The 13,291-nt window shown below is 41.7% G+C and overlaps 1 protein-coding gene across 9 annotated transcripts in view; it reads left to right on the top strand.

The window, feature by feature from the left end:
* LOC137327994 (leucine-rich repeat-containing protein 4C-like) overlaps nucleotides 1-13,291 on the top strand; it is a 542,247-nt gene that overhangs the window by 293,199 nt on the left and 235,757 nt on the right. Inside the window, exon 8 of one of the 9 annotated variants that reach the window (XR_010964589.1) lies at nucleotides 1,065-1,938. The exons of the other annotated variants lie outside the window; for them this stretch is intronic. The gene's annotated coding sequence lies outside the window, so the exon portion shown is untranslated. Of the gene's footprint in view, nucleotides 1-1,064; nucleotides 1,939-13,291 lie in introns of those variants that run through there. 9 annotated transcript variants of the gene reach the window in all.

The following is a 13,291-nucleotide window of genomic DNA, read 5'->3' as shown; positions in this document are numbered from 1 at the left end:
ATAAATGAAGCACATCAACAAAGAATATGGGATAAATCTATTACTCTATGAACGATGCTCATTTTCTCCATTAGATCACTTCAAGTTTCCTGTTCATTTCACTTCTGATGCCATGCACTCAATATTAATTTTTAGTCACATAGTGTGAAAAAACCTAAATGCCACCCACTAAGTACTGTATAAATTGTTTATTTTTCTCTTTTATCTGAACATTTTATCATCTAGTCTCCAGCATCTTTGGAGAACCAAAATGTCTGCAAAATGAAAGTAATGGACTGAAATATTTGCTGAATATTTATTAATGAGGTTGCACTTCTTGTAATTATGATGCATAAAAGTGCTGTCATAGAGTTTGTAAAAATACTTGATCTCAGCACATTTGAAATCTCTTCATAATTTTAAACACCTCCATCAAATCTTCTCTTCATCTTCTTGGTTCTAATAAAACTAGCCCCAGTTTCTCTAGTGTTTCCTTATAATTCAAGTCTCTCATCCCTGGTGTCATCTCAGTGAATCTCTTCTGTACCTTCTCCATGGTCTTCCTAAAGTAGGGCTTTCAAAACTGGACCAAATATTCTAACTTCAGCCTAACCAGTTTCTCAATTTTGAGTTTTTTTTTGGGACAGGATAGTTTTAGTCCAGCTTCATTGGTTCCCTCTCTCTGATTTTTCTCCTGAAGCCTCTCACACTTGTGGAGGTATTGTTCCTGAATGCGAGCAGCCCTTTAGTACCTCATGCCAGTGGCTATTGTTCACGTTTCAATCTGGACAGTAAGTGTTGACTACATCACAGCCAGTCCAATCCTGTTCTCGTCTGATGTTCACACATGCACAGTTTCTAGTTAATTTCATTCTTCCAGTTTAAAAAAAAATTGCTTTTGATTCTCAACGGAAACCTAAAACAAAAGCAAGATACTGTGGATGCTGGAAATCTGAAATAAAAACACAAAATGCTGGAAACACTCAGCGGATCAGGCAACAACTGTGGAGAGAGAAACAGAGTCAACTGAGTTCTGTTGAAAGGTCATCGACCAGAAATGTTAACTCTGTTTCTTTTCTCCACAGATGCTGCCTAACCTGCTGAGTGTTTCCAGCATTTTCTGTTTTTATCTCAATGGAAACCTTATCATGAATATTTTCTAACTGGCTCCCAACTTGTTCCATAGAAGTAGATGAGATCTATGTTGAGCATAATATGTTACTAAAAGTCAAAGTAAATGTTATTAGATTCTGCTCCCTTCATTCTTCTTTATATATCATCTAAATTATAGAGCAGTACAAACTGCAGGAATTCTACCAAAATAATAACTGGGAAATAGGAGTTAGTTGTACTTAGATATGACTTTTAAACCAGATTCAGCTGAGATGAATCAAAAAAATCCTATTCCTCCTACTTTGCGTGGAGTAACGTGAAATTTAGAAAAATAGTAATATTTTCTGATTTGTGTCTCTGATTTTAAAATCTTTTTTATACCACTGCATGTTTTCTCTTCGGAAATAGCAATAATAACATACTGTGTTAACAAAAGTTCAAAAAATGGCATGCAAGCAAAGAATATTCTGCAATAATAAAACAGCCAAATAGCACTTGTTCAGAAAGCTTTGAAACATGGCTATTATTTAGGGTCAGCTACAAACTCGATAAAAGCTTACAATTCAATTCCAATTGTGTCCTGTGCACTGTAAACTGGTTAATTTATATTCCACTGTAACAGAGCAACTGTTATATGAAAACAACTGAGCAAGTAACAGTGTTGATGGGAAGTTGGTATTGATTTGCTTTACCATCTATTGATAGTTTATTGCTGTTCTCCAAATGGCATGATTGACATAGCCTTCAATATGATACATGTGTAATATTTGTACAAGTGTATGCTTTTCTTTGGTGTTTACTATCTTGTTCTGCATCACCACTACTTCTTACAGACTGACTGATCTTAATGAAGAACATTAAACTAAAACCAAAATCTGAACTTGTCTGAGTTTCATGGTTTGCTCACGCTGAATCTAGAGTCCAACCTTTCCATGTTCAAAAGCACATAGAACTTGTTGAGAACCATTGCATCAGGTTCAAATTGCTCATTCTCAATTTATTAACACTGCAACAGCATCAGTATAAATATAGCTGTGCAATAGATGATAGGAACCTTAATTATTTTGTGAAATAGAACATTTACTGAAATATTTTGGCAAAATCTGCTGTTTGCATGCCAAAGCTAGGTGGCATTCCATGGGTTTCAGTATTTTGAAGCCGAGATGTCCTCAAAATGTGCATGCCTTTTAGCTTTAGACTCCTGGCAGGTTTAGGGAAGCAAAGCACCTTTCTGCCTCACCTGACCAGTTTTGCTTATTTTTAGCTGTAACACTAAGGTAATAATATAGCAATGAAATTATTCAAACATCCGGAATTGGTTTCCTTGACATGAAAATTACATCAAAACCAGAAAGTACTTGTGCCAATGAGTAAATTGTTAATAGCTGCACAGCTCTTGAATGAATAAACTTGTCCTTGGCACTGTAATGGGTTAATGCTTTGCAGCTGATGATGACAACAATTATGATGCACTGGACAAAAGACAGCTAAGATGTGGAAAAAGCTTGAGGCTTTGTTTCTGCTAGTTCTCTTCAAAGCTGAGAATTTGCCTTTGAAGCTCTTTTTCAGGGCAACTTTCACTTCACATAGTCCTGATTTTTAATTCCCCAAGCCTTTATCTCATGTGTCCCCCCTCACAGCCTTTACAGATTCTCTGCCAGCCATATTTTGATCCAAGATGGCAGATGGTGGCTTGTAAGTTTCAGTCCCATACCAATAAAGCTTCAAAGCAGAAAAACTTGGCTTCGTTACACCACAATAAATAGTTCTGTTTTAAATTAATTATATCATTCATTCAACTATTTCTGAAAGTTTGGTCATATCTCCACACACATAATCTATTCTTATTTGTCAGAGAACCATGTAAACTTGTTTCGAATACACACATTACTCAAAATTAAAATCTGTACTATAACTGGCCCTGATATTCCCTGACTCCTAATATAATAATATTTGTTTTGATCTCCCTTTGAAACAAAGAGTACAAACATAATTCTATCTTTACAAGTTTATAAAAAGTTTATGACATGCTCCTTTTAATGTGGTTTCATTAATGAACAAGTTGGGCTCAAACCCAAAATAGGAGCAAAGCCAAATTTCTGGGGACATTATTCTATTGCAGTGCAACTTTAAAAAAAATGTGTGGGCTCATTGGTTTGCAATGGCTGAATGAATCAAATTCTGTTTTTGTTACACAGATTCTGGAATTTGCTTATGTTTGGGGATCACATTCATGTAATTCTTTTGGGTTTTTCTGTGAATACAATGGCATTGATTAGAGATTAAACTAATTATAAATGCATCAGTACCATCCGGAAAATATTATTTCTAGATACAAAAATAACGGCATTCTCTGAAACTTTTCAACTTAGCAACTTTGATCAGGAGCAGAAAACAAGCCCCGTGCAGAGCTAATCCCATCTGCCCAGTATTTTCCCTTTGCGACGTGATGGGAAAGACCTGAAGATGTTGGACAATCATGATAAATTATTTACTCAGGGGCTGCTAGAGAATATTCAAACATAGCAATTGTAATTATTCTCCACTCATTCTCATTGGAAAGCTGCCTAAACTTCCTGTACTAAATAAATACGGCCAAGTTTTTGAAAACCAGATGAGCTTAGAACACACTGTTTTGGTGTTGTGCCCTGATGCAGGAGCCTCTGCAGCTGAGTGCTCTGCATTGTTGAGTACATGAAGTTTGGGTCTGGCAAATGATGCAAAATGCAATGTTTCAGTGACACCTTAATATTTTACACACCTATTTCATGCTACCTTTTCAGTAAAAATTTTGTGTTACTCTGATTTGCACACTAAACTGTGATGCTTAAAGGACAAACCAAAGATCCATTAAGGTGCAATTTATAGCCCAGATTTTACAGAACTCATGAAATTCTGGAGGGAAGTATACAGTGGCATTCCCCAAGGGTCAGTATTAGGACCACTGCTCTTTTTGATTTATATTAATGTCCTGGACTTGGGTACAGAGGGTATAATTTCAAAGTTTGCAGATGACACGAAACTGGAAAATGTAGTAAACAATGTGGAGGATGGTAACAGACTTCAGGAGGATATAGACAGACTGGTGAAATGGGCAGACACATGGCAGATGAAATTTAACACAGAGAAGTGTGAAGTGATACATTTTGGTAGGAAGAATGAGGCGATGCAATATAAACTAAATGGTACAATTTTAAAGGGGGTGCAGGAACAGAGAGACCTGGGGGTGCACATAAACAAATCTTTGAAGGTGGCAGGACAAGTTGAGAAGGCTGTTAAAAAAGCATATGAGATCTTGGGCTTTATTAATAGAGGCATAGAGTACAAAAGCAAGGAAGTTATGCTAAACCTCTATAAAATACTGGTTAGGCCTCAGCTGGAGTATTGTGTTCAATTCTGGGCACCACACTTTAGGAAGGATGTCAAGGCCTTGGAGAGGGTGCTGAAGAGATTTGCTAGAATGGTACCGGGGATGAGGGAGTTCAGTTATGTGAAGAGACAGAAGAAGCTGGGGTTGTTCTCCTTAGAACAAAGAAGGTTAAGGGGAGATTTGATAGAGGTGTTCAAAATCATGAATGGTTTTGACAAAGTAAATAAGGAGAAATTGTTTCCAGTGGCAGAAGTGTTGGTAACAGGAGGACACAGGTTTAAGGTGATTGATAAAAGAGCCAGAGGTGACATGAGGAAACATTTTTTTACGCAGCGAGTTGTAATGATCTGGAATGTGCTGCCTGAAAGGGTGGTGGAAGCAGATTCAGTAGTAACTTTCAAAAGGGAATTAGATAAATACTTGAAGTGAAAAAAAAAATAGGGTTATTGGGAAAGAGCAGGGGAGTGGGACTAATTGGATAGCTCTTTCAAAGATCCGGCACAGGCACGATGGGCCGAATGGCCACCTCCTGTGCTGTACCTGCTATGATACAATGAAATGGCTTTAAATATTTCAATTGTTTTGGGATCTCTAATGTATGTAAACCATGCACAGTTGTGATTTATAAAAAAAACTTCAACTTTTTTTTAAAAGTAGCTAGTTTAATGCCATGTGGGCAAGCAAGGCCAACTGAACAGAAAAATCTTGGTGGATTCGCTCATCACTATTGGCAAGTGAAGGTATTTGTTACTCTTATTAGAAATATCTTGTCAGCATTTGGTCCATAGCATACAAGGCTACGGACCAAATGCTGGAATATGGGATTAGAGTAGACAGGGCTGATGGCTGGCGCGGACACGATGGGCCGAAGGGCCTTTATCCGTGCTGTATAACTCTATGACTCTATGACTCTATAATTACATAGAGATGAACTGATATTGGAGAATGATTAGTAAGTACCAATCTAATCTCTGATTGTGGTGAAAATATGGAACAAACTGCCCCGGAAATAAAAACAGAAAATGCTGGGAAAACTCAGCAGATCAGGCATAGCTTGGTGATCTGCACCCCTGGGATCTGCCTACCTTTCTCCACCACATTCCTGGGCTACGGGAGCATTCTCCTCTTTGCCAGATTTTCCATGCTTCCCTTCCCCGCTGGTAACCATTCCTCTGGATCTATCTTTTGTTTCTTTACTTGTCCCATTACCACCCCCTTTTGCCTTACACCATCATCCCTTTTGTCATTTAATCACTCCTGCCCTCCATCCTATCAGAGACCTTCCCCTAAATTCTTTCCTCCCCCACCTTTCCCTGGCTCTGTACTTACTTAAAAACTGTTAATCTCTAACATATTCCAGTTCTGATGAAAGGTCATCGAACTGAAGCCCGAAACATTAACTCTCTTTCTCTGTCCACAGATGCTGCCTGACCTGCTGAGTGTTTTTCAGCATTTTCTGTTTTTATTTCAGATTTCCAGCATCTACTGTATTTTGCTTTTGCCCTGGGAATAGTTTTGCAAGTCCAAGAGGGAACTGGATAGTTATTTGACAGTGTAATCAATTAAGGGATACGGGAGATAATGTATGCTTTTTTTAAAAAAATGGGACTGGATGGATGAACTGCAATTCTGTCTTCTGGCCTTGTTTATTTCTGAATTCAAATGACATCATAAACTGCAAAAACCAAATATGAGTCTTTTATAATCATTGTCTGAGTTCTGAGAATATATTGTAGCTTTCAGTAATGTGGTATATGTTTATAATGGGGCAGAAATTGGCGTCTACATGCGCAAAAAGGACAACAGTGCTCGCCACTGCATAGATTTATACTAGCCCACTAACTTACCGCGGCCTAATAGAAAGCGGAGACGAGCCCAGCGTCAGTTCAAGTGAAGCTATGACCCTGGGAGAAGCGAGAGGACCGGTCTCTCCCCTTGACCATTCAGATCGCAGCATTTTTGACACGCTGTGTCACACTCTACAGGATTCAAGCGTGAAAACCAGGAAGTGAAAGGTACAACATTAAAGTCTTTGTAAAAACAGCTTATAAGCAGCAAGAAAAGAGAGGGTAAGAAATAATTGAATTAAATAAAAGAGACAGAAGGGAAAAGATAAAAAAAAATTAATGACCAAAAGCTATTAAAACAAGGAGTAATGAGACTCTACATTTTTTAAAGTTAATTTTTTGTTCTTTGGCAGTCGTTAAGACTTACCGCGCTGTTAAAACTTAGTTTAGCCCTGGTATGTTTAAGCGTTCCTGTTTTATGGCGTTATTAGTTACTTTTCAGCTGGGCGGATAAGTGCGAGTTTGCACTTTTTCAGTGATTTCTCTGATTGCAACATACAATATCCCTTTAATTCGAAGCTGTCAGATCGTCTGCAAACCAGGAGGAGCAAGTTCCGGATTTTCACGTTTCACTGCACATGTGCGAACGCCAGAACTTGCTCCTTCAATTCATCACTAACAGTGGTGAGCGCTGTTGAGCTCACCATTATTTCACGAGTGGTTTCTGCCCCAATATGTACAGATTTAATTTTATCTGTGGACTTCTTCAGCTTTTTATCTTTTTTGGGCATGTAGATGTCAATAGCTTCAGGATTTGATGTACAATGGCATTCTCACTAGAGAATTAACAGTTATGAGGTGATTGCTGGAGGTTTATCTGAAACAATTTTACCGTGTCCTAGAAATTTATTTGTCTTTGTATTGTGATTTATTGGGGCTTCCCCTGATGTTTTTCTTATGATTACATGCATTTTCTTGCAGATTGGGGATTGCTAATAAGAGTGCGCCAACAAGAGTTGATCAAACTTTTTTTGAATTTGCCATGTATTTGTATGGGTCAAATAGTGATTAGATTAAAGGTCCAGCCTAGCGTGATTTTTTCTTTTAGCGGGGGCAAAAGTGGTGTGGCTCCAGCACAGAGGCCAGAATTTGGGTCATAAGTCAGAGTTCTAAAGGACACACTAAATTCAGAGATGAGAGGAATTCAAAATGAGAGGTAATCTCATTGAAACGTATAAGATTCTGAGGGAGTTTGACAGGATGGATACTGAGAGGTTGTTTCCCCTGACTGGAGTGTCTACAACTAGAGGGCATAATCGCAGGGTAAGGGGTCGGTCATTTAAGACTGAGATGAGGAGGAATTTCTTCACTCAGAGGGTTGTGAATCTTTGGAATTCTCTACCCCAGAGGGCTGTGGATGCTCAGTCATTGAGTGTATTCAAAGCTGGATGGATAGATTTTTGGACTCTAAGGGAATCAAGGGATATGGGGATTGGACGAGAAAGTGGAGTTGAGGTAGAAGATCAGCCATGATCTGATTGAATGGCGGAGCAGGCTCGAGAGGCCATATGGCCTACTCCTGCTCCTAATTCTTATATTCTTATGTTCAGGTGGAACTGTTGGCAAAAGAAATGTGCTTCCCCACCCCCTACCACTCTTCCAAAGTAGTGCAGGCATACAAGTAACAGAATAAAAGGGCACAAGCTGCTGTCCCACAAGGTCCATCATTTACTCCTGAATTGCATCTGACATAACTGAAGCCTATGGAATAAATGGGTTAAGTTACCTGCATGACTCGTCAATCCAGGAAGGGATTGACTTTATAGGCTTTCACTGTCCACAAACTTCATCTGACGATCACGGGAGCGATTAGAAAAATCTATTCTTAGCTCTGCTGCCAAGAAAGGATTCTGCAAACTGTTAGCAGGACATGCAGATCTGGCTCCCTGAAGTTTGCTGTTCATTTGTTTGACCTAGCTGCCATTACTGTTGCCCTGGTTGCCTGCTTCCTCCTGTACTGCCATTTCCTCATTAAATGACAGCAGATTTTGTATCCTGCTGCTGCACCACGTCTCTGCTTTTCCTCCAGCTATTTTCTCACCCCACCAATCCCTGCCTCTCAACCATTTTTCTGCCTCCCTGGTGTATATGAGGCATTTCAGGTTGGATTTAGGCAACTTACTGCAGGGTCAGTGATATGATTTCATGGCAGATGGAATTCCTGCTCCATCTCATTTGCATTGGTGCAATGGTACCGTCAGAATTTTGGTGTCTTACAAGATATTTTTCATGTTTTTTTTTACCTATCCAATCATAGCCAGAACATCTCCAGCAATGGCTTCTCCTCCCATTCCCACACTGCTACCTCTGGAGTCCCCAAAAGGATCTATCTTTGGCCCCTTCCTCTTCCTCATCTGCATGCTGCTCCTTGGCGACATCATCCACAGACAAGGCATTAGCGTCCACATGTACACTGATGACATCCAGTTCTACCTCTCTATGACTTCTCTTGACCCTGAAAATACATCTCAGAATGGCTATTGTTTTGGCGCTGGGGGAGCAAAATGAAACAGGAAGGCAGTTACTCCTTCTTGGACCTCATTTGCATGGCTGTACATTCTTGGAATGTAACCATTTGGCCCCCCTTTCCCTGGGAGGGTTCCCCAGGCAATCCCTGAGCAACATAGGATGCTCTAAGGCCCATCATAATGATTCTCGTCCTTTTCATAAACACTTTTTCATCTCCCTCTATCCCAGTGTAAAGTTCAAACTTTCTACCTTTCAGACCATGTCCTACATTTGCTTCACTGAAACCAATTCCCTTAATCCTAATTTTGTGAGTTTAAAATTCCATGGGTTCCCCGATTGTGGTATGAAGTACAGCCAGTGGAGGACAAACACACCTCCTGTCGGCTGCACTCCTCTAATGCCTTACTTCTGAAATTGAATATGCCTGAAAAGTAGCCAAGCAGATGACAATGTCCTTTTAGGAAATAACTTGACAGATTGTAATTAGGTTCTGTGCAATTACAACAATGGATCAGTCTTCAATCTGTGTATCTATAATGACCTTGACAACATATCACCTACATGGAGGAAATTTAGTGAAAAGGCAGAGTGCTAAGCACTCGTTTTAAGAACATAAGAAATAGGAGCAGGAGTAGGCCAATCAGCCCCTCGAGCCTGCTTCCGCTATTCAATAAGATCATGGCTGATCTGATCCTAACCTCAAATCTAAAGAACACAAGAAGTAGGAGCAGGACCCGGCCACTCAGCCCCTGGGCCCGCTCCGCCACCCACAGGGCCTTGACCGATCCGAACTCAGCTTCATGTCCAATTTCCTGCCCGCCCCCCGTAACACCTAAATTTTGAATTTTAGATGGTTCTGACTTTAAGAATAGCCATAATAAAGTTTAAATGTTTTTATCACAGACTTATACTGATATTTTGATCATTCTGACATTTCAGGGTAAATTTTAACCCCACGAACGGGTGGGTTGGGGGTGGGTAGGAAGGTAAAAATCATTTTAAAAAAAAGTAAAATCCGACCCCAACCCTCCTCCAACCCGCCAACTCCCAGTTTTAACGGGTCGAGGGGCGGGTGACCAACCTGCTCTCAGGCAGCGGGTTGGTCAGTAAAATCTTTTAAGGAGGCTGCGGTCCTCCATTTTGACAGGTATTTTATTTTTAAACCCTGGGGCCCGGGATTCCTGGGCTTTCTGCTTCACGCCACATAAGAGGAGGTGAGAGGCCCAGTTCAACAGATAAGTTCCTTTATTGACCGCTTCTGGGCCAGGCGAAGCAGGAGCGTTTCCTCCAGGCCCAAAAAGTCTATTTGCCGCGATCCTACAAATGTGATCGGCCGACGCCTCCCCATTTCCGATCTTCCCCCCCCACCCTCACGATCTCTGACACCCCCCGATCTACGATCGCCCCACGATCTCCGACCCCCCCAACGATCTCCGATCCCCCACCCCATAATCTCTGACCCCCCTAATGATCTCCGACCCCCCCTAACGATCTCCGATCCCCCCTCCACGATCTCCGATCCCCCCCCTCCGCGATCTCCGACACCTCCCCCCCCACGATCTTCGACCCCCCCCCCCCCACGATCTCCGACCCCCCCCCACGATCTCCAATCCCGCTATGATCTCCAACCACCCCCCATCAATGACTGAATCGCCCTCTGATGACCCCTGGCCCGCCCGATGACCCCCAACTCCAAACCCCCCCCCCCCAATCTCAGACTTACTTGCTGGCATCCGCTCCCTGGCTGCTCTCCTGTCCAACTGACAGACAGCCTGTCACGCAGGAAACCTACAGAAAAAAATGAAAGACGTCCTTACGTCAAAATTGTAAGGACGTTTGGAAAACCCGAACTTCAGGGTTTCCAGTCAGGAATTCCCCCCGCCCTCTTCCTGGCTCCCTGTTAAAATTTACCCCTTCTACTTTAAAGACCAGAGGACATTCAAAAGGAGGAAGGGTATGACATTCTTTACTTAACAGTAAACAAGTAACTAGGCGATACCCAGCCCAAGAGTCACTTTCTTGGATCTATCTGAAGAGTAATTCCTTACAAGCCTGCACTTCTCTAGGCAGCTGTCGCAGACCTCTGCAGCCTCCCACCACAGGATCTGCTGCCTGCTGAACCAGGGGACTATGCTTTGCCAGTGGCTGTAAAAGTCACCACAACCTTGAACTTCTTCACCACTGGCTCCTTTTATTATGCTGCAGGGGAGATCACCTGCATCCTCCCAGTCTGCATTACACAGCTGCATTAAGTAGGTCACTGTTCGCCAGGGCTGACCAGTACATTACCTTCCCCATTGACCTAAATAATCAGCACGAGAGCGCTTGGCAATTTTCAGCAGTGGCAGACTCCCTCAAAGTGCAGGTTGTCATTGACTGCGCACGTGTTGCCATCGGGACACCAGAACACCAGCCAGCAGCATTCGTGAATAGTAAAGGCTGGCACTCCATTAATGTCCAGCTCATGTCCAATTACAGAAACAGGATCATGGAAGTTTCATTACCATACCCAGGCAGCTGTCACGATATATTTATCTTGCAACAGTCTATTGTCCCCCCCCCGCGCCCCAATATTCCACTCTCGCGTGAACGTGACAGGATGGCTGCTGGGGGACAAGCAACACCCCCTTCAGACTTGGCTCTTGACACCCCTTCTAAACCCCACAATATCTGAGCAACACAGATATAATCGAAGCTAGGGGACTAACAGGATCATTATTGAGGACATCACAGGGAAGCTGGAACAGAGGTTAAGGTGTCGCGACACCTCTGGAGGCTCCCTGCAATATGCCCCACAAAGTGGTGTGCTGCAAACTTCACCAGCGCACCATACAGGGAGGCTTACATTTGGAGGAGGCAGAGCAGCAGCAGCAGTGCTCATCAGATGAGTTAAACCAGGGAGAAGGTGAGGAAGCAGTTGAAGATGAAAGGCCTTACAGCGAGATGTGAGGGACCAGCTAATTGCTCAGCAATTCTATTGACCTGCTCATTATCCTGCCCTGAAAACTTAAATAGAGCCCCTCTGCATAACAGTCCTTGATACATCCTTTACCACTCCCCTCATCCTGCATTAAAAAGCATTAAAGCCATTCAAACAACTTGTATATCAATCACATGCTGACCATACAGACTCAGAAGCTGCTATGAAACCACACTGCAGGCTAAAGTGACACATGTGATAAAGGTGATTAATTTAATGTCAAACATCATAATTGCTTTTTATTCATTTCTCACCCAAATGATCAATCCCTAGTGTTTTTCTTTAAAGAAGATTTACTAACTCTGCTACTCCTACAAGGTGTTTCATTAGTGGCCTCAATAAAGCTGTTGGAATGCTGCTGATCCTCATGTTGGAACCCTTGAGATGCTGGTGACTTCTGGGTGCTCGAGCCTATGAATCCGGCTGCAGACTGTTGCATCTCGGCTGCTGCCAGGGCAATCTGGCCCAGCTGACTTGCTGACACCATGGTGGGCATTTGTTGAGGGGGATGGCAAAGGAGCAGACATGGTGACAACCTGAAAGAAAGCAACGTGTACTGCTTCCATTGCACTATTGTGACACATCTCTTAAATTGTATTGATGGAAGAGACACCACTGAATTTTCTAAGTTTTAATACAGCATTTCTACATTAAGCATCAAAACATACAATGTACCACAGAGGCGTGGAGTATATTTGAATTTTTAAAAAAAGTTATGCCTTTTTAAAGCCCTATCTTTGATTTTGTGATGAAGAATTTTCAATTTTGATCTCAAGGAGAAAATATGCTGGTCACCATGAAATCCAAGCTCCATTGGTTTCCCCATGAGTTGACTTGAAAATTCTTGTCCTCGCTTTCGAACCTCTCTGTGGCTTCACCTCAGTGATTTCCTCTAGCCTTATATTCCAATATTCACCGTCTACTTTTCGAATACTGGGCAACTCCTTGTCTCCCGCTCCCTTTGTTCTAACATTGGTTGTGGTTCAGCCACTGCACTCATAAAAATACATTAAAAATTATAACGCGGAAACAGGCCATTGGACTCAACCAGTCTGTGTTGCCGTTTACCCTCCATGAAGGAAAATAGTCCTATTCACATTTACCCACCCATTCCCATATCCCCTCAACCCCTTTTCCTTATTCTACCTATCCAATCTAATCTTGAATGTTGACTTAGTTTCTGCCTCAACTACTAACCCTGGAAGTGAATTCCACAGCCTCACATCTCTCTAACTAAAGAAATTTCTCTTGCCCTCTGTTCTAAATCTTAATCGTGTCTGTGGCCCCTGGTCCTCGGTTCCTTAACTATTGGAAACAGTCTGCTTCTAACAACCTTGTCCCATCCTTTCATGATTGTAAACACTTTTATCATATTGCCCAGTAATCTACATTGATTACTTATTGTCTCCCTTCTCAGGTGGACGTAAAAGATACCATGGCACTATTTGAAGATGAGCATGGGAGTTCTCCCCGGTGTCCTGGCCAAAATTTATCCTTAAACCTACATCACTGATAAAAGAATTATCTAGTCAT

The sequence above is a fragment of the Heptranchias perlo genome, chromosome 12 (genome assembly GCF_035084215.1).
Source record: "Heptranchias perlo isolate sHepPer1 chromosome 12, sHepPer1.hap1, whole genome shotgun sequence".
Lineage (NCBI taxonomy): Eukaryota > Metazoa > Chordata > Chondrichthyes > Hexanchiformes > Hexanchidae > Heptranchias > Heptranchias perlo.
The sequence above is the reverse complement of the archived record's forward strand: the minus strand, read 5'-3'. Positions and strand labels throughout refer to the sequence as shown.